Source organism: Triticum aestivum, chromosome 2A (assembly GCF_018294505.1).
Source record: "Triticum aestivum cultivar Chinese Spring chromosome 2A, IWGSC CS RefSeq v2.1, whole genome shotgun sequence".
In the NCBI taxonomy this organism is placed as follows: Eukaryota; Viridiplantae; Streptophyta; class Magnoliopsida; order Poales; family Poaceae; genus Triticum; species Triticum aestivum.
In genome coordinates, this window is record NC_057797.1 from 773,615,038 (window position 1) to 773,642,084 (window position 27,047).

The following is a 27,047-nucleotide window of genomic DNA, read 5'->3' on the forward strand; positions in this document are numbered from 1 at the left end:
GAAATCTGACGTCGTTACAGAAATATTGAAGAAGCTCCTCATAAGTCTCCTGCTTTCACCTTGAGGCCGTGATACACCCCTGTTCAAACTTACCGGCGATGCCCCCATGTCAGTCTTGTCCCAATCGACCCCGAGACAAGAGAACGACGAGACTCACGGCCCCAAGATAGACTAACATCCACGAGGATAGATAGATGAGGTGTTGCACAGCTCATCGTCGCAACTACTACCTACTCAATATACAAGATAAGTACAAGCCTAACTAACGTGTATATTTGTACTACACATGGTGACATTTTTCTTCTGTTTTTTCTATTTTTTTTCTAAACCCCCTGGCCTACACGACCATCTTTATTAAGTTATTCGACAAAGATATAGCAAGAACATACATTAAACAATCTGACTGACTGACTGACGGAAGCGACGTTTGCAAAAGCGAAAAAGTCTCTTCTTCGGTTAGACTGACTGGCTGATTACATCTCAAGGGTCTCAAAATATTAACCCTTTGTCTACGAGTCCCAGAGTCTTAAAATATACGAATAATTAGTAGTAGTTGATGATATGTAGACCCAGACGCAAACTGCAAGACAAGTTGAGCACTGCTTTTTTTCTTTCTTGGAACCTGGAGAACGACGAGACTCACTGCTATGTCTGCTTTATTATTGAGTAGGTAGCAGTTGCGACGATGAGATGTGCAACACTGGGACATAATATACAAGATAAGTACAATATACAATATACAAGAGAACGACGAGACTCACTGCTATGTCTGTTTTTATTATTCTGCCAGCAGGCTGGCTGCAAACTAAAATTTGGTATGGCTGATTGGCAATATAAGTAAGCAGATGGACAGCGAGCTGCTCATATGCAAATCATATCATGGAGGGGTGGTTGACCTTCAGTTTGATAGCACTATCCACGCTACTTTTTTTATAAAGGGCAATGTATTGACTCATAATATAGCATCGAGAAATACAATTATAATGAACAATACCCGACTTCTGCACGGCCAAAATGCACACAGCCAACACACACACAGAAAAGATCTTGCCGGCAAAAAGCTAAGTTATGTAAGATTGAAGCTATGCCTAGGCGGAGAGAAAAAAATATCATGAAGCAATGAAAACAACGATTGGTGATGTACAGCGACAACTACCGGCACCAACTATCTCATGAGAGCACGCGGACTAAGAGAGAAGTTCTTCAAAATCGACGACTCCAGGAAGGAAACGACACACATGTGATGCCGTCGCCGGATCCAGCACCCGAAGGTTAGATCATGAGTTCTCACCCTGAAGATCAAGTCTGAGCAAACTCCGAGCAATGCCCTCATCTAGGTAGCGCTGTCAAAAAATGTCATCATTGTCAGGTATAACCAATAAAAGGCCACACCTAGCTTTTTTACCCCGGAGCTCAAGACCGGGTATTCGAGATGCACAACCCAATCGGATTCAATCTATCGCCTCCACTTGCCATGATCCCAACAGTTGCAAACACGCACGGACGAGGAAGGAAGGTCACCGGCATCGCCGAAATCCCAAGGGGGCGCGCCGGAGGCCATGCACCATCCTCCAAGTGGCAGCCAATGGCTTATTTGTATTAGACGACACCACTGAACGCCACCACAAGCTGTACCATCACCGTCATGGCCAGACCCACTACGCCATGCCTCCTTGTCGACGCCACGGGCGACGGCACTAGCAACCGCTGCATGTCCGCCGCCACATCCCGCAGTGCCCCTGCGCCAAAGAGGCGCCCCAGGAGCAAAGCCGGCCATGATGAGGCAACACTCCACAACGGGATGCTTGGCGGTGGGCCTCCCTTTCCTCCGCATGTTGGAGAGCTCGCCGCATGTTGACAGCGCCAAGGAGATGGGGAGAGACACAATCGGTTTGCACCAAGGCCACTGTCTAGCCATGAATCGATGTTGTCGTCGCAACAACCACCTACTGCATCAAGTCGCCGGTTGTTCAAAGCCTCAGGTTGTCCATACCTCAGGAACGGATCCCCGCCGCCGCTGCTAGCCGCAAGGGCAAGCCCGATGGAGCTGGCTGACGGCGGCTGCGAGGGGGACGGCACAGGCAAGAGGCCCTGGAAAAGCAGATCCGATCGCTTCATGTGTCGCCCACACGGACGACGTGGGGGCGGTTACCTGACTGTTTCTTCAAAAAATGAGAGAGATTTTCACTTTCCAGCCTCTCAACCAACAAGAAATGCATACACCCATTTTAGTATGAGTACTAAGATAAACATAGTCTTTGGAATTTTGTTAAATGAGTATTACAATATTTCTTGATGAGTGCTTTTTACCACATACATCAACCTTGGTCATTAATAAATAGGGAAACCCCCCTACATCACCTGTCAATTCACGAAATTGAACTCAGGTCGTTAGGCTGCACAACCGCATCTCTAACCACTAAGCCAAGGCACTATCCACGCTAATGGCCCTTTGGTTTTTCAAGCTCTCCGTGGTAAGAGGCAGCCGCTGCCTCTAGGGCCATGGAGACTCCCATCATCGGCAACCTCCACCAAGTGGTGAGCGTCCTCCCGCACTATATTGTTAGAATAATCCGAGGCACTCCGTCGATCTACCGAGGACCAAGCAATCACACGAAGCATGACAGCGAGATTTGTTAACGAGGTTCACCGATATGGCTACATCCCCGGGGCATATGACTACGGGCGCTCCTCCCCATGACACCGTCACAATACCGCACCCCGGCCGCCCGGGCGCCGGCACACGCCGCCGGCTCACCCCGCGTGCCCGTGCTATTATGTTGGCATAGGTTACATCGTGTGTCTACCCCCGCTATATATGAGAGGCCTAGGATACAGGTGTCCTATTAGGACACAACTCCTACTCTGTCTACACACAGTCCAAAACCAAGTCCAACTGTAACCTACCTTGTACAATAATATTCGACACAACTCTAACAAACTCCACCTTGGTGAATATTCTCCACCATCTTGGATTCATCCGTGCGTCGAACCTTCATGTACATTGGACTTGAGATACGCCATGAGCACCGCTGCTACTCCCGGACTCCATGTGACTCCACCTGCAACTGTAGTCCCTTCTCGTCTTCTTCACAGTCAATACTTGAGCAAAATTAAGTTCCTCATTACTCTACGTTGTACTCCCAACTTTCGAAGAATCCATTCAATGCCATCACACACCGATCATTAACCTGCGTGAAAGTAAACAACTCACATATTGGACGCCACACATAAGAGTTACCTAAACTCAACATCACCGCTCTTTCTTGACCGCTTGTCTGAAACTTGAAGGAATTTCACTGTCGCCCTGTGTCACCCTGAGTCAAATTCGCAGTTGTCTCACCCTTCTTCCGGATAGTCTCTGACATGTCCCACCGCTATAGCACTGCGCCTCCTTCTGCCTTGTCATCCGCACTTTGCCATGTGCACTGAACAGAACATAATATATGACCATGTACTCTCTCAGCTTTTGACAATTTCAGACTTTCCGCCACTTTCTCAGATTCTCCACGGTCAACTCTTGTCCATCAACTAGCACCGATAGACCCAGTCACCAACTTGAACCTGGTACTCATCAACACTACTTCAGCACCCCCTGCACACTTTGTCTGGCCACATGTCTTACCACCAGTGCCTTGGCCTGTCGCTGTGTCCCGTGCTTACCGCACGCCTCGCCGCTATCACCGCGTCGAGCCTCTGCTGTCCTGGTCGAGTCTCCCGGGTAGCTAGCCCCCACTGCCTCAACCCCCACTGCAGAGAACCATCGATCATCACCAACCGATGCCGAGTATCACGCCTCCATTAGACCACTGGCGCCCAGTCCGATCCACGTGTCTCCCGCTTTACCCCCTGAAATAGGCTTTGACTCTCCGTTAACTTACGCCATAGCCCCTCCATCAGCACAGAGTGTAGTCATCTGTCAGACTCCAGCTCCACCTTCAACATGACTCCATGGTGGTTGTACGAGCCACCCCCACGCCCTGTCGATTTCAAGCTCTCATGTGTACACAACCTTGAATCAACCCTGCGTCATTGTCTTGTCGAAGCTGCACAAGCCCTCAAGCCTGCACCACGTGTTTCCACGCCCCAGAAGTTGGCCACCATCAGCATCATGCTCCTATGTCGTCGTCGCTGAAATCACCGCCGTCTTCTGCTTTGACCAACATATCCGTCGATCCGTCAGACAGTCCAGTTCGACCCAGCCGAAATTATCCGACTGCAACCATGCTCCACCCTGCGTCGTGTCTGCACATCTCCGTGCATTGCCTTGACGCCCTGCGTATGCATGATCCTGTCACGACACGCTTCAGACTCCTCCGAGCCTTATACGCATGTCACCAACCTGCCAACCTTACGGTAAAATCCCGTACGCAATTTGCAACACTTCCAAAAGAAAAACTAGATTTCCTGATAGTCTCCATGGGTACACCAAGCATATCACCATAAACTCCCAACACTCCTTTTCTTTAATCATGTTGCATCCCAAAGCCACGTACATACCTTAGTGCAGGTTCCTTTTTTCAAACAAATCTCACGTGTATCTGTATGCACAGCAACACAGGCACCGCACCTTCTCGTGCCTCGCCACACATCCCAGGTTGCACATCAGCCTCCAGCCACGCGGACTCATACGGCTTTCAGCCCGTCTCGGCCTCACACAGGCCAGCCCCAGCTAGACCAGCCGTGCGCCGCACTGCGGCCTTAGCCTCTGGCGGCCCTCCCCGTGTACGACGCGCCGCCTGCACGCTGCCCCGGATCCGATCGATCCGATCTCGCCCGTTGCGCTGACTAGGGTTGCCTGCTCGCGGCCACCGCTGCCCATCGCTTCCCGCCGAGATGACCTCGAGTACGATTTTGCAGCCGCTGTTTCCGTCCGAGACTCCAGCCGCTGCACTCATGCGCCTGTACGTTGCTCCGCACGATTCCCGATTGCTTCTACCCGATCTCGTCGACAGCGCACCGTATGACCTCCACAGAACAATCACTTCCGCACATCGTCTTTGCGCCGAGCTCGACCACGATCCATCCTCTAAATCAACGAATCCGCAACTTCATCGTAACCTTGCTCATGATACCACTTGTTAGAATAATCCGAGGCACTCCGTCGATCTACCGAGGACCAAGCAATCACACGAGGCATGACACCGAGATTTGTTAACGAGGTTCACCGATATGGCTACATCCTCGGGGCATGACTACGGGCGCTCCTCCCCATGACACCGTCACAATACCGCACCCCGGCCGCCCGGGCGCCGGCACACGCCGCCGGCTCCCCCCGCGTGCCCGTGCTATTATGTTTGGCATAGGTTACATCGTGTGTCTACCCCTGCTATATATGAGAGGCCTAGGATACAGGTGTCCTATTAGGACACAACTCCTACCCTGTCTACACACAGTTCAAAATCAAGTCCAACTGTAACCTACCTTGTACATAATATTCGACACAACTCTAACATATATCATGACAGAGCTGTGTCGCCGACACAGACCGATGATGTACCTACAGCTTGGCGAGATCCCCACCATGGTGGTCTCCAGCAAGGAGGTGGTGGGGCAGATGATGAGGGCCAGCGACCTCCAGTTCAAGAACCGGGGGACCACCGACATGGAAGACATCGCTGGATTTGGTGGTAAGGGCGTCACCTTCGCCCCCTACGGCGACTACTAGCGCCAAATGCGCAAGGAGTGCGTCATGGAGCTCCTCGGTTCCAAGCAGGTGAGGCGCAAGGAGAGCGTCAGGGCCGATGAAATGGGCAGCCTCCTCCGCTCCATGACAGCGTCAGCTGGCGCCGCCCTCAACGTCAGCTAGAAGGTGACGGCGCTGAGCAACGATGTCATGGCACGGGCTGTCTTCGGCAGCAAGTTTGGCCAGTACGAGGATTTCATCCATGTGCGTCCAATCGGATCATGGACCTGCTGGGAGGCTTCTTCCTCATTGACCTCTTCCCATCCTTGAGGCTCATGCAGTGGACGAGTAGCGAGGAGCGCCGCGTTAAGAGCAGCCGCGACATCATATAGCACATCATCACAGACGTCCTCGACGAGCGCAAGGCTGTGCGAGCTGCCAGTAACAGCGGCACCAGCGACGAGGGGCTTCTAGACATGCTGCTCACACGATAGGAGAAGGGCTCGCTAGAATCCCCACTAAGAGCATCTCCAATAAATGATGTAGATGCAAAAATAACTAACTTATGCATCTTCGAGCCACAAAACTCCTTCTCCAACAGATGATGTAGATGCAAAAAATATTACACCTCCGCCTCCCGGAGATGTAAACTACAACACCTTGTGATGCAAATGTGCATCTCCACCTACACGAGATGTAGAAACGCAACCGCCCGCAAACTTACTTCCCAACTGTCATTCATTTCACTTCCGCGTGACCAGCTGCCGCCCGCCCGGCGCTCGTCGACGACCGCCTAGGCCATGGCCGACTCCGATGACCCGCTGCGTCCTCCGTGACCGCCGCCACCGGTCTGACCCACTTCGTCGCGCCACCATAGCCGTCTAGGAGCCTCCGATTTAAGCTCATCCCGTCGCACATCCGTCGCTGTGGCACTCGCCCACCGTACCATGCCGCCGCCCCGCTGCCAAATTCAGTCACTCCACCACCCCTGCTGCTCTGTCGTCGCCCGCCTCCAGATCGGCCAATTGGCCGCTCTTTCGCCGCTGAATCGCCGCCTAGTCGACGCATAATTTGAGCTCGCCCCGCCACCGCTGGATTCGAACTGCACACTTGCCTCCACGTCGTCGTCGCTTTTCCGATGCCAGACTCGACCTTCTCGCACTGCACGGTCGTCGCTTCCCCATGACCAATTCGCCGCTCGATTCACAGTCGCACCGCTGGCCATTCGAGCTCCTCCTGCCGCATTTAACCTCCCAACTCTCGTCGCTCGGCCATCGACGCACCTGCTACCGCCGCTCGGTCCACCGGCGCTCCTCCCTTCTCTCAGCACTCGGCCATCAGCGCTCATGCCGACTAGTTGTAAACAGTCGCGCGGCCCGCGGCGGTTTACGTCTCTAGTTTGCATCATCTTTTGGAGTTGCTCTTTTAAATCTTCGTTTTGCATCATCTGTTGGAGTTGCCACTTTTTTGGATAGTAGATATAGATTTTTGTAATCTAAATTAATAAAAACAGTAAGGTAGCAAGTGATAAAATGAAGCACAAACGGTATTGCAATGCTTGGAAACCAGGCCTAGGGTTCATATTTTCACTAGTGCAATCTCTCAACAGTGCTAACATAATGGAATCATATGACAATCATTCAACGTGGGACAAAGAAGCACTCCAAAGTCCTATCGATAACAGAGAACATAAGAAGAAATTATTGTACGGTACAAAATCACTTCAAAGTTATCTTTTCCAATCAATCTATTGAGTCGTCCCCATAAGTGTCACAAACATCCCTAGAGTTTGTACTAAAATCACACCATATGATACACATCAACCAACTCTAATGTCACCTAGATACTTCAATGTCACCACAAGTATCCATTAGTTGATTATTCGATATGCATCAAACAATTTCAGATTCGTAATATTCAATCCAACACAAAGAACTTCAAAGGGTGCCTTAAAGTTTCTGCCGGAGAAAGTAGGACGAAAACGTGCATCAACCTCTATGCCTAGATTACCCTAATGTCACCGCAGGAATCGGCAAGTTGGTTGCCAATATCAAGGGAATCGATAGAACATCACATTGTCACCACGGGTATTGATTGCTTGCATCTGCATTGGTAATTCCCCGAAGAGGAGAGGATGATGCAGCACAACAACGGTAAGTATTTCCCTCAGTTACGAAATCAAGGTTGTCAATCCAGTAGAAGAACCAAGCAACACTATGTAAACAACACATACACACAAACCACAAAAACTTGCAACCGAACGCGTAAGAGGGGTTGTCAATCCCTCCTTGGTATTGTGATAGATTAAATTGTATAAGATTGCATAAATATATCTAGCAAAAAACACAAAATAAAATATCTAACGAAAAAGTGCAGCAAGGTATTTTTTAATTTTTGAATTAATAGATCTGAAAATAATATGATAGGAAATAGACCCGGGCCAGAGATTTCACATATCCTTTCGATTTTGATTAAAATCCCCGATTCCTTATTTTTCCTTGCCTTTTTGGTAATCAAATTCATATTTCTAGATCAAGACATGACTTCAATCTTGGAACCCTAGACGTCTAGTATAGAAGAATCAAACTGACAAATTAGTAACATGATATTGGCATGGATTACAGAACTCACGGACACATGATCAAAGCTGCACGGGGTCACTTGTCTTAATCCCGATTCTCGAACATAGTCTAGAGCGATGGCCGATGGACGCCGGTCATAGTCTCGAACTATACCTGGAACTGCCGTCCCGAGCCATGGGCGATGGCTGATGATCGCCGCCGCCGCGGACGAGAAGACACCGACGTTGCCAAGTCGCCGTTGCGTTGAAACCTAGATGCCGCAGGGCTCGTACATCTCACTGTAAAAATAAATAAATTCTGCACTCAATCGTGCGACGCGTGCGCTTGCACCCCACATGTGGAGGACCTGGTGGGTCGCTGCATGCATGAGCAGCCGGGCCTTTTTTTTTTAGGGAAATGAGCAGCTGGGCCTGGTCGGCTGCTCTGCATAATGGGCCACACTTTGTTGCGCTATAGAGGTGGGATTCGAACACAGGACTTCCTTTAATCAGCGTGAATGCAGCGACCAACCAGCCACCCTCATCTAATGTGACTTGTTCCATCGTTTCTTTCTATTGTCTTCTATCTTCTTACTTCTTTTCTTCTGTACGTTTTTCTTTCGTCTTTTCTTTTCTTTCTTTTTTCTCTGTACCTTTTCTCAAAAAATGCGTGAACTTATTTTTTCGAAAGTTGGAGAATGTTCTCCAAATTCGTGATTTTCTTTCAAAATCAATGAACTGTTTCCAACTTTCATGAACTTTTCTGATGAACTATTTTTCAACATAAATTCAATATCTTTTTCAATTCGGTGAACTTTTTTCAAAATCAAAGAACTTTTTCAAAATGGTGAACTTTTTTTGAAAATTATGAACTTTTTTCAAATTGATGAACGCTTTTTACAAAATTGATGAATTATTTTTTGAAATTTTGAACTTTTTTTCAAAATCGATGAACCTTTTCCCGAATTTTTGAACTTTTTTAAAGCGATTAACCATTTTTCCTAATTTGTGAACTTTTTCTGAAAACCAATTAACATTTTTTAGAATTTTGAACTTTTTTGGAAAATCTATGAACTTTTTTTTCAAACTCGATGAACCCTTTTTCAAAATCAATGTTTTTTTTTAAATTCGTGATTTCATTTCTACTTCTTTGAACTTTCACATTTTGTTCACATTTTCTTAAAAGAAATCCAAGTTTTGTGCAATAAAAAGCGCGCCTACAATTATTCTTAAACATCTCGCGCTTACCTTTTTCAATAATGGGTAACAGCTCTAGTGGTTAGGCACTGTTCATTCGAGGTGAAAGGTGCGAGCTCGAATACTTGCTGGTTCGATTTCTTGCTGTTTTCTTCCCGCAATTAATTCATTTTTTTCGTTGCACTGCATGGTCGTGGGCCGGCCCACGCCAGCGAGCGCTTGAGCGCCGGTTTCGTTCCGCGGCGCGTAACACGCTAGTTAGGAGCTCCCAAAAAATATGCACCACTGTTTGGAAAATCCGGGCCCCCAGGAAGCTAGGGGCCCTGTGCAGGCCGCACAGTTGGTACACCTATGGGCCCGGCCCTGGTGTTCGAACAAGTGATGCGGCACTGATGACATTTCGATTCAAATAGGACTACACCAAGGGTTAGGTTTGAGCCCTTATATTTTTGCCTTGGTGATGGATGAGATAATAAGGGATATATAAGGAAAATCTTTCATGGTGTATGGTCTTTGCAGATGATGTGGTACTAGTCGATGATAGTCAGGTGGGAATTAATAGAATTATAAGAGCTATGGAGACAAACTTTGGATTCAAAAAGTTTTAGACTTAGTAAAACTAAAACTAACTACATGATGGGCAGGTGGTACCTCAGAAGGACACCTTTCAATATTTAGGGTCAATGCCGCAGAAGGATAATGATATCGATGAAGATGTGAGCCCTCGAATCAAACTCGGGTAGACGAAGTGGTGCCATACTTCCGGCATTCTTCGTGAGAGGAGAGTGCTATAAAAGCCAAAAGGCAGGTTCTGTAGAACGGTGATTAGACAAACAATGTGTGTATGGTGTTGAGTATTGACTGACTAAAAGGCGATATGTTCAATAATTAGGTATAGCTGCAATCCGCATGTTAAGATGGATGTGTGGCCACATAAGAAATGGCCAGGCTCGAAACAATGATATAATTGGAGTAGCACCGATTGAAAAGAAATTTGTCCAACATCACCTGAGATTGTTTGGACATATACAACGCAGGCTCTAGAAGCTTGAATGAGTAGCAGACAATTAAAGTATGCTGATAATATCAAGAGAGGTTGAGAGATCTGAAAGACTGAAGTATCATAAAAAAAACTAACAATAGACACATATGCGTGGAAGTTAGCTATCCACCTGCCATAATCATGAATTGATTTCAAAAACTTATGGATTTAAGCTCTAGCATGCACCAACTTGTTTGAGACAGGTGGCCTTGTTGTTATTGTATGAAAAAAGGAAGATATCAAAACATGTATTTAAAAAAAGTTAATCATGTATTCAAGAAAAGTTAAATGTGTAAAAAAAGTCCTGGTGTATACAAAAGATATACAATGTGTTTGAAAATTTAGATATATGTAGTGAAAAAGGAAAAGAAGAAAAATAATGGAAGAAAACTGGTGAAACCCAAAGAAAAAACAAACAAAATAAAAGAATTAAATAAATAGTAAAAATGGAAGAAAAACCAGAGGAAACCCGATGCCGCAACAGTGAAAAAACTGAGAAAACAGCTCTCGTAGTACCGCCTGCAGGGAGCCGGGGCTGAGCTGACCCAGTCACATCGCCTGCTGATGTCACACTAACATCACCTGCTCACGCCACACTGACATCATCCATGTTTTTCCAATTTTCTGCACATTTTTGCTTTATTCATTTTTTACTACAGTTTCTATTTCGAAATAATATATATATATTACAAAAATATTTTACAGAAATTTTCAAAAATGTTAAACATATATAGAAAAATATTAATCACACACACAAAACATGTTTATAACATTAAACAATGTCACGTATTTAAAGAATTGCTAATCCAAAACCAATGTTTCATACGCCCAAACAAATGTGTGTTATATTTTATAAAAAATGTTCCCTAGTTTCGAAAACATTGTATAGAATGTAAAAAAGAAAATGCATGAGTAACGTAAAAAAATTGGTAGCATTAAAAAATGTACGTGACATTTAAAGAAAAATTCTGGTGTTTCAAAAAAATGTTCCTAAGTTTTTTCAAAAAAATTATAGAACGTAGGAAAATGTTTGCTTAGGTTAAAAATATTAATTTCTTTATGAAATGTCTGTTTCCAAAAAATTTCCATGGAAATTTTTCATGAATTTATACACTGTAGAAAAATGTTTCTATAGTTCCGAAAAGGTTTATTATCATAAAAATTGTCAATCTGTATTTGAAGTATGTTACTGTATATTTAAAAAAGTTTCCCAAACATTTTTTTCAGTGTGCATCATGTATTTGAAAAATTGTCTAAAGTGTAAAATAAAAATGTTTCACGGCTGCTCTAAAAATTTACATTGGATACCAAGAAAAAATATACATTGGTCCAAAAAAGGAAAACTGATGAAAACCACAGAGAAACAAAAGAGAAAAAACGAAAAGGTGAAGATAACAAAGAAAACCAAATATACTGAAGAAAGAAAGGAAGACCAATGAAAAAACCAAGAAAGCCAAAGTAAAATATGAAGAAAACCATGAAAACATTAAATAAAACTAACGATAAAACACCAAGAAAATGATAAACATAAAATAAACGAAGATAACCGTACCAAACGAACATACAACGATCACTACGAGCGGCAGCAACTACCTGTGCATTTCTTTAGCAACAGTACGGGCGACACATAGCTGACGCGGTCTGACTGTGAAGGCTAAGCTAACAGAGAGAGCTCACGGGCTGGCTACTTTGTGGGCCATTCACTTCCTTCCTCTGTTTTGTGCATTATTTTCAGTTTTGAAGTTGCGTTGACTGTTTGGATGTTTCATTTCTTTTTAATTTTTTTGCTGTCTCGTGGGTGCCTCTGTTTCACAAATCCATTTCTCTAAATGGAAATTTTTGAGCTGAGAAGAACTCTAAATGGAAATTGTACCGGTTTTCTCACCGGTCCTCTGTTTAGCACAAAACATAATTTTTAAAATAACGTGAACATGTTTTTAGTGCATGAACGTCTTTATTTAAATCAATGTATTTGAAAAAAATATGTGAACATCTATCTATTATTATTATTATATAAAGAAAGTAGTTAACGGGTTAACCAGAAAAAAAAATTAAGTTAGAAAATCCCACAAAAATCAAAAACACCCGACCATTAATTAGACCTACTAGACGATAATGATTGTTGGATCTTCGAAATAGTCTACTAACATTTGGTTTCAAAAATATTACCACCAATACCCTTAATAAGTTGTTTCATACCCCTTCCACCTCCCCAAAAGAAAAGCCAACACGCAAGACCCCCCCCCCCCCTTCCACCTCTTGGGGCAAAAGGAAAAAAAAACAAGCTAAAGCTTGCACGCAAGGCCGCTGCTGTATTTGCCTAGCAGATCCTCTACTCTCCTAGTGATTGAGCTACAAAGCTACTCAACTCCCGTGCCAAAAATGCACAGACTTAAAACCGCTAGCAAGGCTAATTGATTCTTGGGCGGGGGACGTAGCTACCCAACTTCAATGCCCTAGATTGATTCCCACCAGCATAGGGCGTGTTTGGTTCAAGTTTTGAACAGTAACTGCATTGCCTACACTTTTCAACCCAGCCTGATTGAGCAAAAACAACCCTAAATGCGACATCTCAAATTGTTTGGTTGCCTGCATTTAGAGTCTCTGCATTAGGTAATACGCAAGTGCACTTTGTTGGTTGCCTGCATTGGCTCAAGCGGCACATGAACACGACGTTTGGTTGCATACGGCGTACATGGTGTACTTACCTTGTACCCTAGTTGGTGAACTTACCCACAATAATCAGACTTAACACATCAACGCCACAGCACAGCAATGACGATGAACTGGACGAAGATGATGAAGTTCTTCAGCTCCAGTCCAAACTGATGATCCACCTTAGCACCTTCCAGTTTGACACCTCCAACCTTGGCACTATCAACATTGTTGCCTCCGTGCTTTCGCACCCAGTCGGAGTAAGCTTGTTCTGCTGCCTGCCTAGTCTTGAACCCTCTATGGTCGTTGTTGCTATATGATGCCACTTATGCACTGGCTTCTTCCCGTGAACTGTAAACCCCTGGAGCTTTACCGATGAACACGGCATACCACTTGCCCTAGCAATGCACAAGAGCAAGAGTTAAAGCAGCAAATCAATGGAGCACACAAGTAGCAAGCAAAGTAGCACACAAACAACAATGGAGCAGAAGAGAAGAATTAAAGCATGATCATACGGCGTAGCAAGTTCTACCTAGCACTACCATGGTGCTATCCTACCACCACATCCAAAAAAAGGTGTCGTCCTACCACCACAAGTTCACCATCATCGTGAGGGGTTAGTATGTACCACCTCACAAAAATATACAGACCATCAAACAGTTTTCCAGCCCTAGCTACACAAAATGTATGTCATCATCATCATCGTCGTCATCGTCGCCACCGCCATCGCTGTCAGGGATCATGCAAGCTCACATGCAGCATTACTCTAGTAGTAGTGCTTGCCCAGCTAGCTCCTGAGCCACAACACCCTGTGAGTGTTTGCCATGGCAACGGACCCAACACCCTGGGCCTTGTTGTCAAGCAGGTGGCTGAGAGCTGCCATGAGAGCCTCGTCGCTGAAGCCACCCTGGGTCATGACAGCTCTATATAGGTCAGGGTGAACGTCGAGGGGCTTGCACTCCCTGATTGTTGTTGCCATCTCCTTCACCGCCTCAGTCATGCTGCAAAAGACATTGATCTCCTCCTCCATCAGGCCTCCTCTCTTCCTCTTCTTATCATGGATGGGGTCAAATGGCTTGTCAAAGGGCTTCTCGAAGGGCTTGTCAGGGCCATCAAGGATCTCGACGTCCAGGGTCCCAGGGAAGTCTGGCATGGGAGAACCAAGAGGCTCCCCCGAGCCCATGGCATGCTTCCTAGTTGCCAACCCGAAGGAGAAGATGTGTTGCATCTGGCTATAGTTCTGTATGGGTGTGTTGAGGAACTCAGCGTCCCTTGGGTGGTCCTAAGAATGAAACACAAGTGTTATTAGTTGCGATTAGGAGTAGGCAATGGTGACAGTATGAAAAGGAAGAGGACTGTGAGCTAACCGCGACATGGTCGGCGTAGTGCTCTGCCTCCAGAAGTATGGAGCAAGTGTTCTCATCCCATGAGGCACCGCTATGGTCTCTCAGCTTGGACACTTGGATCCATCGACCTCTCCACTTCCTCAGGTGGTTGTACACCTGGGTGGAGGACACCTCCTGCCCACAGAACTCGAACACCTGCTTCACAATGGTGTTCAAGTGCACCTCCTTGAAGCCCTTGTCAGTCCTAACTCCACTAGAGATGAGCTGGCACATCTTGTTCAACACGAACGTGGACATGAACGGCTGCCACTTCATGTTGTCGACCTATCATCCTTCTTTACCTTTGTTGTTGCTACCTTGAGTGCAGCGGCAGCAGCTGCATAGGAGAAGTTTGCTCAACGAGCACTACTGGCACATAGACAGAATCAGACGCGAACACCTCTAAATCAGGTGCCATATCGGACATAGGTTGCGAGTCCTCGACAAACGATGGAGCAAACTGGTTGTCGGACAGGACAAGGGTCTGACTAGGATCTTGCGTCTGCGTGGTCTTGTCCTACAATCGTTACACGCATTGACAGTAAGCGTAGCACACAACATACCAGACAATCCATGAAAACATGAGCATACATGTACATGGTTCATCACTATCATACCAAGCATGCTTCATCACTATCATACTAAGCACATGGTTCATCGCTATCATACTAAGCATACCGGACAATCTATGAGCAGGAACATACATCTACAACAAACAACATGTTACAAATGGACCACCAATAGCTACAAATCATAGATCTAAGCAAAAATCAACACAAGCACAAGGTTCAACTTCAAACTCTACTACTAATCTAGCCTACCACATGCTTGAACATCTAACCCTACCATCAATTGCAACCGCGGCATAGCAATCAACCATATGAGCTCACAGATCAGAGCACTAATCAACCATGCATCTACATCAAACCCTAGTTGCAGCTCAGATCTAGTTAGAAGGAATAGAGAGAAAGGGGGATTGAACTCACAGAGGCCACGACTGCAGCTCGAGGACGAGGGGGAAACGGTCGTAGAAGATCACCGTTGGCCGGTGAAGGACCGCCGACACCGTGGACCGCCAACACCATGGACCGCCGGCCGATGAAGATGCGCCTCTTACCTGCTCGTCGGTGCCGATGCGCGTCGGTCGGAAAGCTCGAAGGGAGGGAGAATGATGGCGGGAGTTGGGGCGGTGAGGGAGGGGGCTAAATAGGGGCGGACTTGGCAGGAGCTAAGCCGAAATCCTCCCGTCGATTTTTCGGTGACGCGGGAGAGATCGCGCCATCTCCCTGGTCGCACGAGGAGAGAAGCGCGTCGCCCTCCCCTACCTCGCCCGAGCCAGGCTTGCCAGCTACTGCCGATTCGACCGTTTCCCCTGGGCCTGGCCTGGAGGTGCTTTATGTTTCATGCCATCAGACCGTACAGTAAACGTAGGAAACCAAACAGGCCAATTCCTTCCTGCACAGGCGAGGCTGGGCTATATGCAGGAAACCAAATACGCTCATACAGATTGATTGATTCCACGCTGGCCGCAGAAACAGGCGGGTAGCTATGCATGCCGACTAGGTAACCTCGACGACGTACCAAGCTGACACGATCCATTTTTTGCAGATGATTAGGAACATGAAGCTAGCACCAGCAAGCTGCCCATGACCTTGCTAGCCAACTCGGATGCCTTGATCGATTCACGCAGACGTACAACAGCCAGTACGCATATTGATTTCTTGCCGACCAGAACATGAGCTGTTTTACGGTGATTGGGTTAGTACTCGGAGTACTTAGCAGTACTTACATGTCTGATCATGTCTGATTTTTATTAGCCGTCAGATCTTGCGGGGAATTTTAATTGATTAAATTTAATATGTTAATTGCGATAAGGGCATAATGGTCCAGGGGGAAATATCTTTTCTTGAACCGATCAACTGAGGACCAGATCCATGTCTACTCGATCCAGTTCAGAATCCTCCTCCAATCTATTCGTCGCCGCTCGCCGCTCCTGACCTTCTCCGTCCTCGACCTGCCCGGCGAGAGGAATAAATTCATCGTCCTCGTCCTCCACCCAACCAACCCCAGCCCCCCACGCCGTCACCGAAGAAGAAGAAGGCCGGATCTGCGCCGGTTGAATCGGCGGCGACCGCAGCGGGCGATCCCATCTCTTTGCGCATACCATCCTTAAGGTATGAATTCGGCTTGGCGTTCTGCTCGTTCTCTTGGCCGTTGCGCCCCTCCACCGTGCATGCAGTACAACCTCAACCCCACAAGATCCGGGCACGGACTAGAACAACGAATGGAAAGCTTCATCGTGGCATAGTTTCTCTTGAGCTAATCGCATCATGTTTGTTTAAGTAAGATGTTGACGTTTGAGATGAGATATACTAAAGGAAGATGAGATACTGGTTCCATAGTTCACTTAATTTAGTTTATTAAAGTCATCATCACTTTAGGTTTGCATAGCGCATGAAATATAGTTTAAAGGAAGATGAGATACTACTTGTTGGACGTTGATGATTGGTTTCCCTCACATGTCAAACCAGCAAAGTCTTTTCCATGCACTTGTCTTTGCCTATGAGCTATTTTACACCTGCAACATTGATAAACAGAAAGATGTTGATGATTGGTTTCCCTCACATGTCATATGCAGGAAGACATGGCGTATGCAAGTGATGAGAGTATGTTCGAGTATGTAAATGTTGTCAGCAAGATGTTTGATAGTGAGGCTGAAGGCTATGAATTCTACAAAAAATATGCTCTTGAAAAAGGTTTTAGTGTGAGGAAAAGCTACGTTGAGTGGGATGGATCCAACAAATACATAATTTTAAGGAAAATTGTGTGTAGTCGTCAAGGGTTTCGCGAAGATAAGCACATGAAAAGAAAGATGGAAGATAGAAAGAGGAGGCCACGAAGTTTAACTCGTGTTGGGTGTAATGCTAAATTGGTCATTAAGAGACAGGAGGAAACCGGTCGGTGGTTTGTCAAGGATTTCATCGATGAGCACAGCCATCCTCTAGCCCTACGGGATCTTTCTTGTCTGCTGCGTTCGCACAGACGAATTAGCGATGAGCAGAAAGCGGACATGGAAAAATGTGGGACCCGCAAATACCGTATTATGGATATTTTGTGCTTTCAATACGGTGGATTTGATAAGATTGGATGCATAAAGAGGGACATTTATAATTTCTGCCATGCTAATAAGCAGGAGACAATCAGTCTCGGTGATGCTAAAACGGTGATCATGCACATGATGGCGAGGCGAGAGCGAGATGTGGATTTTTTCTTCAAGTACTTGGTAGACGAGCATGGCCATCTGAAGGGACTGTTCTGGGCTGATAGTCAATCGCGACTTGACTACGAGGCTTTCGGAGACGTCATTGTTTTCGATAGCACATACAGAACCAACAAATACAATCTGCCATTCGTGCCTTTTGTCAGGTTGAATCACCACCGCAGCACTGTTATATTTGGCTGTGGTATAATTTCTCTTGAAACAAGCCAGGCATACGAGTGGATGTTGCGGACCTTTTCTGATTGCATGGCACAGAAGCATCCGATATCTGTGATCACAGATGGGGACCTTGCAATGCAGAGAGCAATAAGAGTGGTCTGGCCAGACTCAAACCATAGACTATGTATATGGCACATTCAGCAGAACATTGTACGCCATCTGCATGATGACGACGTAAAGGAGGAATTCAGATCTTTCATTTATGATACTTCTTCCATTGAAGAGCATGAGATAAAATGGATACAATTCTTACAACGGAATAAAGTAACCAGTGAGGAGTCTTGGCTGCATCAGATGTATCAGATGAGAAAGTTGTGGTGTGCTCCATATCTTGAGGGGCGTTGTTTCCTAGGATTGAGCAGCAATCAGAGGAGTGAGAGCTTGAACTCTGTGCTACATACGCATCTTGAGGGTAAGATGTCGTTGTTTGAAATGCTAGAGCACTATGAGCGTTGCCTTGCGTCGCGACGGATTAACGAAGCTCTCCATGACGTCGAAGCCTTGCAGTCCGTTCCATTTACAGAGGAAAATGCTTCGCCGCTTGAGAAACACGCCGCAATAGTTTTCACACCTAGTGTCTTTAAGATGGTCTTATGGAGCATAGATGCTGTCAGCAAATGTCAGATTAGAGAGATACTAGATGGATCAGAAGATTCCACTTATGTTGTGTCCAAGCAGGAAAGAATGGATAAAAAGTTTGGAGTGCGCATTGAAGAGCAAGGAGGTCTTTTGCACAGGGTGAGTTGTTCTTGCCGTAAGCTGGAATGCGCAGGCACACCATGTTCCCACATTTTTTACATATTGGGGATTTTAAAACAAACAATTCTGCCCGGTTGTTGCGTTCCCACTAGGTGGACTATGAATGCAAAATGTGCATACGCAGCTACCAGAAAAAACCAGATGTATGACTATTCGGTAAGCCTGCAGAGGTACCGCGAGTTGCGGAATTGTAGTCACGCCGCAAGTTTCCAGGCATGCCACTCTGATGAGGACTATCACCGTCTAAAGATGCTTTTGCAAGCACAACATCATGGCAAGCAATCAAGTTTTGAACAAGCTAACAGCAAGGAGTCAACTAATGCTCAGCATAACAGCATTAGGTTTGGCCCGTTGATGCCGCACTCGCAGAAATTTGATAAGGTTCTGGATCCTGTGCATGTGCCAGGATGAGGTGCACCGAAAAAAAGGCTGCAGGCAAAGACAAAGAAGTCAAGATCACAGAATATCTGTGGCTATTGCAAGAAACCAGGTCACAATCGACGTAAATGCGCTAAATTGCTAGAGGTACGAAATATGTTCATATTTTTTTTGCATGTGTTTTACTCATAATTGATGTCCATGTGATTTATTGTATTCTTTTGTGTAGGATCTCGAGGCTGAACTGTGATATCTACATACAGCATGAACCGATGATGAGCCAGAGAAAGTCATGTGCCATTCAGCTTTGTGTGACGTGGTCTTTACATTCTATTTCATCGTGACAGTAATTTAGTGAAGTGCGGTTGTACTGCCATGTTACTGTATTAGTTCGACATCTTTCGTTTCCATTTTTTGTGTGTATCATTTGATGTCCAACTTTAAGAATGATGATGTATTTCGACAAATTGGGCACTATGATTCTTCACCCTTACCATGGTTGTCATGCATATTCATAATCATCATGCATATTCTTCATTTACAGAGCAATAATGACTCACGTATTTTTTAAATAAGCGGGCCCACTGGGGTGTGCTTGGAAATCTTTGAAAAACCTCCATGCACGTTCATCTCACTACTAGGAAAAGGGCTATAGATAGGATTGATTCTAATGGCGCACCGTGGAAGCAGTGCGCCACTACTATATACTAATGGCGCACCTGTTTGTGATACGCCATTAGTGTGGAAGACACTAATGGCGCACCGTAAACAGGGTGCGCCACTAGTATGAATTATTATTTTTTTCCATTTTCCCATACATACTAATGGCGCATCGGGTCCATAATGCGCCATTACTATCTATAACTACTAATGGCGCACCAAGCAGGCAGTGAGCCATTACTGTAAATTTTGTTTTATTCTTTTTTTTGCAAAACTACTAATGGCGCATCGTGGCACAGTGCGCCATTACTAGTTTAAACTAGTAATGGCGCACTCAGAGGGGATGCGCCATTAGTATACATACTTATTATTTTTACTTTTTTGCAAAACTACTAATGGCGCACCGTAGGCTGATGCGCCATTAGTAACCAGGGTTACTAATGGCGCATTTTCCAACGGTGCTGTAGGGTTTCGTAGTAATTTCAAAAAATTTCCTACGCACACGCAAGATCATGTGATGCATAGCAACGAGGGGAGAGTGTTGTCTACGTACCCAACGCAGACCGACTGCGGAAGCGATGACACGACGTAGAGGAAGTAGTCGTACGTCTTCACGATCCAACCGATCAAGCACCGAAACTACGGCACCTCCGAGTTCGAGCACACGTTCAGCTCGATGACGATCCCCGGACTCCGATCCAGCAAAGTGTCGGGGAAGAGTTCCGTCAGCACGACGGCGTGGTGACGATCTTGATGAACTACAGCAGCAGGGCTTCGCCTAAACTCCGCTACAGTATTATCGAGGTATATGGTGGCAGGGGGCACCGCACACGGCTAAGGAATAGATCACGTGGATCAACTTGTTGTCTCTTTGGTGCTAGCCCTGCCCCTCTATTTATATGTTGAGCCCCGGGGTCGAAACTTGGAGCAAAAGCCTCCTCAAAGTCGGTTTTTCCCAAAAGGCAAGAGTCCCACTCGGACTCCAGGACCAAACGCCACAATCCTTGGCGTCTGGCCCAGACGCCATGGGCCTCGGCGTCTGGCACAGGGCCAGACGCCAGGGTCTCCGGCGTTTGGCCCCCTGGCCTCCGCAAAACTCCTTTTTGCACAGATCTAAAGCCTCATGGGCTTGACCCCTTGGCCTAACCATATCATCCAATATATGAATCTTTACGTCTCGACCATTTCGAGACTCCTCGTCATGTCCCCGATCTCATCCGGGACTCCGAACTCCTTCGGTTCATCAAAACATGTAAACTCATAATATAACTGTCATCGTAACCTTAAGCGTGCGGACCCTACGGGTTCGAGAACAATGTAGACATGACCGAGACACGTCTCCGGTCAATAACCAATAGCGGGACCTGGATGCCCATATTGGCTCCTACATATTCTACGAAGATCTTTATCGGTCAGACCGCATAACAACATACGCTGTTCCCTTTGTCATCAGTATGTTACTTGCCCGAGATTCGATCGTCGGTATCCAATACCTAGTTCAATCTCGTTACTGGCAAGTCTCTTTACTCGTTCCGTAATACATCATCTCACAACTAACATATTAGTTGCAGTGCTTGCAAGGCTTATGTGATGTGCATTACCGAGAGGGCCCAGAGATACCTCTCCGACAATCGGAGTGACAAATCCTAATCTCGAAATACGCCAACCCAACATCTACTTTTGGAGACACCTGTAATGCTCCTTTATAATCATCCAGTTACGTTGTGACGTTTGGTAGCACCCAAAGTGTTCCTCCGGCAAACGGGAGTTGCATAATCTCATAGTCATAGGAACATGTATAAGTCATGAAGAAAGCAATAGCAACATACTAAACGATCAAGTGCTAAGCTAACGGAATGGGTCAAGTCAATCACATCATTCTCCTAATGATGTGATCCCGTTAATCAAATGACAACTCTTTTGTCCATGGCTAGGAAACATAACCATCTCTGATAAACGAGCTAGTCAAGTAGAGGCATACTAGTGACACTATGTTTGTCTATGTATTCACACATGTATTATGTTTCCGGCTAATACAATTCTAGCATGAATAATAAACATTTATCATGAAATAATGAAATAAATAATAACTTTATTATTGCCTCTAGGGCATATTTCCTTCAGTCTCCCACTTGCACTAGAGTCAATAATCTAGTTCACATCGCCATGTGATTTAACACCAATATTCATATCTGTATATGATTAACACCCATAGTTCACATCATAATGTGACCAACATCCAAAGGGTTTACTAGAGTCAATAATCTAGTTCACATCGCTATGTGATTAACACCCAAAGAGTACTAAGGTGTGATCATGTTTTGCTCGTGAGAGAAGCTCAGTCAACGGGCCTGTCACATTCAGAGCCGTATGTATTTTGCAAATATTCTATGTCTACAATGCTCTGCACGGAGCTACTCTAGCTAATTGCTCCCACTTTCAATATGTATCCAGATTGAGACTTAGAGTCATCTGGATCGGTGTGAAAACTTGCACCGAGATAACTTTTACGACGGGCTCTTTTATCACCTCCATAATCGAGAAATATTTCCTTAGTCCTCACTAAGGATATTCTTGACCAATGTCCAGTGATCTACTCCTAGATCACTATTGTACTCCCTTGTCAAATACAGAGCAAGGTATACAATAGGTCTGGTACATAGCATAGCATACTTTATAGAACCTATGACTGAGGCATAGGGAATGACTTTTCATTCTCTTTCTATTTTCTGCTGTGGTCGGGATTTGAGTCTTACTCAATTTCATACCTTTGCAACACAGGCAAGAACTCTTTCTTTGACTGTTCCATTTTGAACTACTTCAAAATCTTGTCAAGGTATGTACTCATTGAAAATCTTATCAAGCGTCTTGATCTATCTCAATAGATCTTGATGCTCAATATGTATGTAGTTTTACTGAGGTCTTTCTTCGAAAAACTCTTATTCAAGTATCCTTTCATGCTTTGCTGAATAATTCTACATTATTTCCGATCAGCAATATGTCATTCATATATACTTATCAGAAATGCTGTAGTGCTCCCACTCACTTTCTTGTAAATACAGGCTTCACCGCAAGTCTGTATAATACTATATGCTTTGATCAACTTATCAAAGCGTATATTCCAACTCTGAGATGCTTGCACATTTTGTTAGCACCTTTAGAATTGACAAAACCTTCTGGTTGTATCATATACAACTCTTCTTTAATAAATTCATTAAGGATTGTAGTTTTGACATCCATTTGCCAAATTTCATAAAATGTGGCAATTGCTAACATGATTCGGACAGACTTTTAAGCATCGATACGAGTAAGAAAATCTCATCGTATTCAACACCTTGAACTTTGTCAAAAAACCTTTTTTCGACAAGTCTAGCTTTGTAGATAGTAACACTACTATCAACGTCCGTCTTCCTCTTGAAGATCCATTTATTCTTAATGACTCACCGATCATCGGGCAAGTCAATCAAAGTCTACACTTTGTTCTCATACATGGATCATATCTCAGATTTCATGGCCTCAAGCCATTTCGTGGAATCTGGGCTCATCATCGCTTCCTCATAGTTTGTAGGTTCATCATGGTCTAGTAACATGACTTCTAGAACATGATTATCGTACCACTCTGGTGCGGATCTTACTCTGGAAGACCTACGAGGTTTGGTAGCAACTTGATCTGAAGTTTGATGATCATCATCATTAACTTCCTCACTAATTGGTGTAGGAATCACTGGAACTGATTTCTGTGATGAACTACTTTCCAATAAGGGAGAAGGTACAATTACCTCATCAAGTTCTACTCTCCTCCCACTCACTTCTTTCGAGAGAAACTCCTTCTCTGGAAAGGATCCATTTTAGCAACGAATGTCTTGCCTTCGGATCTGTGATAGAAGGTGTACCCAACAATTTCCTTTGGGTATTCTATGAAGACGCACTTCTCCAATTTGGGTTCGAGCTTATCAGGATGAAACTTTTACATAAGCATCGCAGCCCCAAACTTTAAGAAACAACAGCTTAGGTTTACTGCTAAACCATAGTTCATACGGTGTCGTCTCAACGGATTTAGATGGTGCCCTATTTTAAAACGTGAATGCAGCTGTCTCTAATGCATAACCCCAAAACGATAGTGGTAAAGAGATATCATAGATCGCACCATATCAAATAAAGTGCGGTTACGACATTCGGACACACCATAACGATGTGGTGTTCCAGGTGGCGTGAGCTGTGAAACTATTCCACATTGTTTTAATTGAAGACCAAACTCGTAACTCAAATATTTGTCTCCGCGATCAGATCGCAGAAACTTTATTTTCTTGTTACGATGATTTTTCCACTTCACTCTGAAATTCTTTGAACCTTTCAACTATTTCAGACTTATGTTTCATCAAGTAGATATACCCATATCTGCTCAAATCATCTTGTGAAGGTCAGAAAATAACGATACTTGCCACGAGCATCAGCACTCATTGGATCGCATACATCGGTATGTATTATTTTCAATAAGTCAGTAGCTCGTTCCATTGTTCCGGAGAACGGAGTTTTAGTCATCTTGCCCAAAAGGCACGGTTCGCAAGTATCAAATGATTCATAACCAAGTGATTCCGAAAATCCATCTTTATGGAGTTTCTTCATGCGTTTTACACCGATATGACTCAAACGGTAGTGCCACAAATAAGTTGCACTATCATTATTAACTTTGCATCTTTTGGCATCAATTTTATGAATATGTGTATCACTACGATCGAGATCCAACAAACTATTTTCATTGGGTGTATGACCATTGAAGGTTTTATTCATGTAAACAGAACAACAATTATTCTCTGACTTTAAATGAATAACCGTATTGCAATAAACATGATCAAATCATATTCATGCTCAACGCAAATGCCAAATAACATTTATTTAGGTTTAACACTAATCCCGAAAGTATAGGGAGTGTGCAATGATGATCATATCAATTTTGGAACTACTTCCAACACTCATCGTCACTTCCCCTTCAACTAGTCTCTGTTTATTCTGTAACTCCTGTTTCGAGTTACTAATCTTAGCAACCAAACAAGTATCAAATACTCAGGGGCTACTATAAACACTAGTAAGGCACACATCAAATAATCTGTATATCAAATATACCCTTGTTTACTTTGCCATCCTTCTTATCCACCAAATATTCAGGGCATTTCCGCTTCCAGTGACCATTTCCTTTGCAGTGTAAACACTCAGTTTCAGGCCATGGTCCAGCTTTGGGCTTCTTCGCAGGAGTGACAACTTGCTTGTCTTTCCACTTGAAGTTCCCTTTCTTTCCCTTTGCCCTTTTCTTGAAACTAGTGGTCTTGTCAATCATCAACACTTGATGCTCTTTCTTGATTTCTACCTTCGTCGATTTCAACATCACGAAGAGCTCGGGAATCGTTTTCGTCATCCCTTGCATACTATAGTTCATCACGAAGTTCTACTAACTTGGTGATGGTGACTAGAGAACTATCTTATCTGGAAGATTAACTCCCACTTGATTCAAGTGATTGAAGTACCCAGACAATCTGAGCACATGCTCACTAGTTGAGCGATTCTCCTCCATCTTTTAGCTATAGAACTTGTTGGAGACTTCATATCTCTCAATTCGGGTATTTGCTTGAAATATCAACTTCAATTTCTGGAACATCTCATATGGTCCATGACGTTCAAAACGTCCTTGAAGTCCCGATTCTAAGCCGTTAAGCATGGTGCACTAAACTATCAAGTAGTCATTATATTGAGCTAGCCAAACGTTCATAACGTCTGCATCTGCTCCTGCAATAGGTCTGTCACCTAGCGGTGTATCAAGGACATAATTCTTCTGCGCAGCAATGAGGATAAACCTCAGATCACGGATCCAATCCGCATCATTGCTACTAACATCTTTCAACACAGTTTTCTCTAGGAACATATCAAAATAAACATATGAAAGCAACAACGCGAGCTATTGATCTACAACATAATTTGCAAAATACTACCAGGACTAAGTTCATGATAAATTTAAGTTCAATTAATCATATTACTAAAGAACTCCCACTTAGACAGACATCTCTCTAGTCATCTAAGTGATCACGTGATCCAAATCGACTAAACCATGTCCGATCATCACGTGAGATGGAGTAGTTTCAATGGTGAACATCTCTATGTTGATCATATCTACTATATGATTCACGCTCGACCTTTCGGTCTCCGTGTTCCGAGGCCATATCTGTATATGCTAGGCTCGTCAAGTATAACCTGAGTATTCTGCGTGTGCAACTGTTTTGCACCCGTTGTAGATGGACGTAGAGCTTATCACACCCGATCATCACGTGGTGTCTGGGCACGACGAACTTTGGCAACGATGCATACTCAGGGAGAACACTTCTTGATAATTTAGTGAGAGATCATCTTATAATGCTACCGTCAATCAAAGCAAGATAAGATGCATAAAAAGATAAACATCACATGCAATCAATATAAGTGATATGATATGGTCATCATCATCTTGTGCTTGTGATCTCCATCTCTGAAGCACCGTCGTGATCACCATCGTCACCGGCGCGACACCTTGATCTCCATCTCCGCATCGTTGTCGTCTCGCCAATCTTATGCTTCCACGACTATCACTACCGTTTAGTAATAAAGTAAAGCATTACATCGCGATTGCATTGCATACAATAAAGCGACAACCATATGGCTCCTGCCAGTTGCCGATAACTCGGTTACAAAACATGATCATCTCATACAATAAAATTCAGCATCATGCCTTGACCATATCACATCACAACATGCCCTGCAAAAACAAGTTAGACGTCCTCTACTTTGTTATTGCATGTTTTACGTGGCTGCTACGGGCTTAAGTAAGAACCAATCTCACCTACGCATCAAAACCACAACGATAGTTTGTCAAATAGACTCCGTTTTAACCTTCTCAAGGACCGGGCGTAGCCATACTCGGTTCAACTAAAGTTGGAGAGACAGTCGCCCGCAAGCCATCTATGTGCAAAGCACGTCGAGGGAACCGGTCTCGCGTAAGCGTACGCGTAAGGTTGGTCCGGGTCGTCTCGTCCAACAATACCGCCGAACCAAAGTATGACATGCTGGTAGGCAGTATGACTTGTATCGTCCACAACTCACTTGTGTTCTACTCGTGCATATAACATCAACATAAATAACCTAGGCTCGGATGCCACTGTAGGGTTTCGTAGTAATTTCAAAAAATTTCCTACGCACACGCAAGATCATGTGATGCATAGCAACGAGGGGAGAGTGTTGTCTACGTACCCAACGCAGACCGA

At 44.8% G+C, this 27,047-nt stretch overlaps 1 pseudogene; it reads left to right on the top strand.

Moving 5' to 3' along the window:
• The first annotated feature begins 879 nt into the window (after nt 1–879).
• Nucleotides 880–6,231, top strand: LOC123038273 (desmethyl-deoxy-podophyllotoxin synthase-like; annotated as a pseudogene).
• The last annotated feature ends 20,816 nt before the right edge of the window (nt 6,232–27,047 follow it).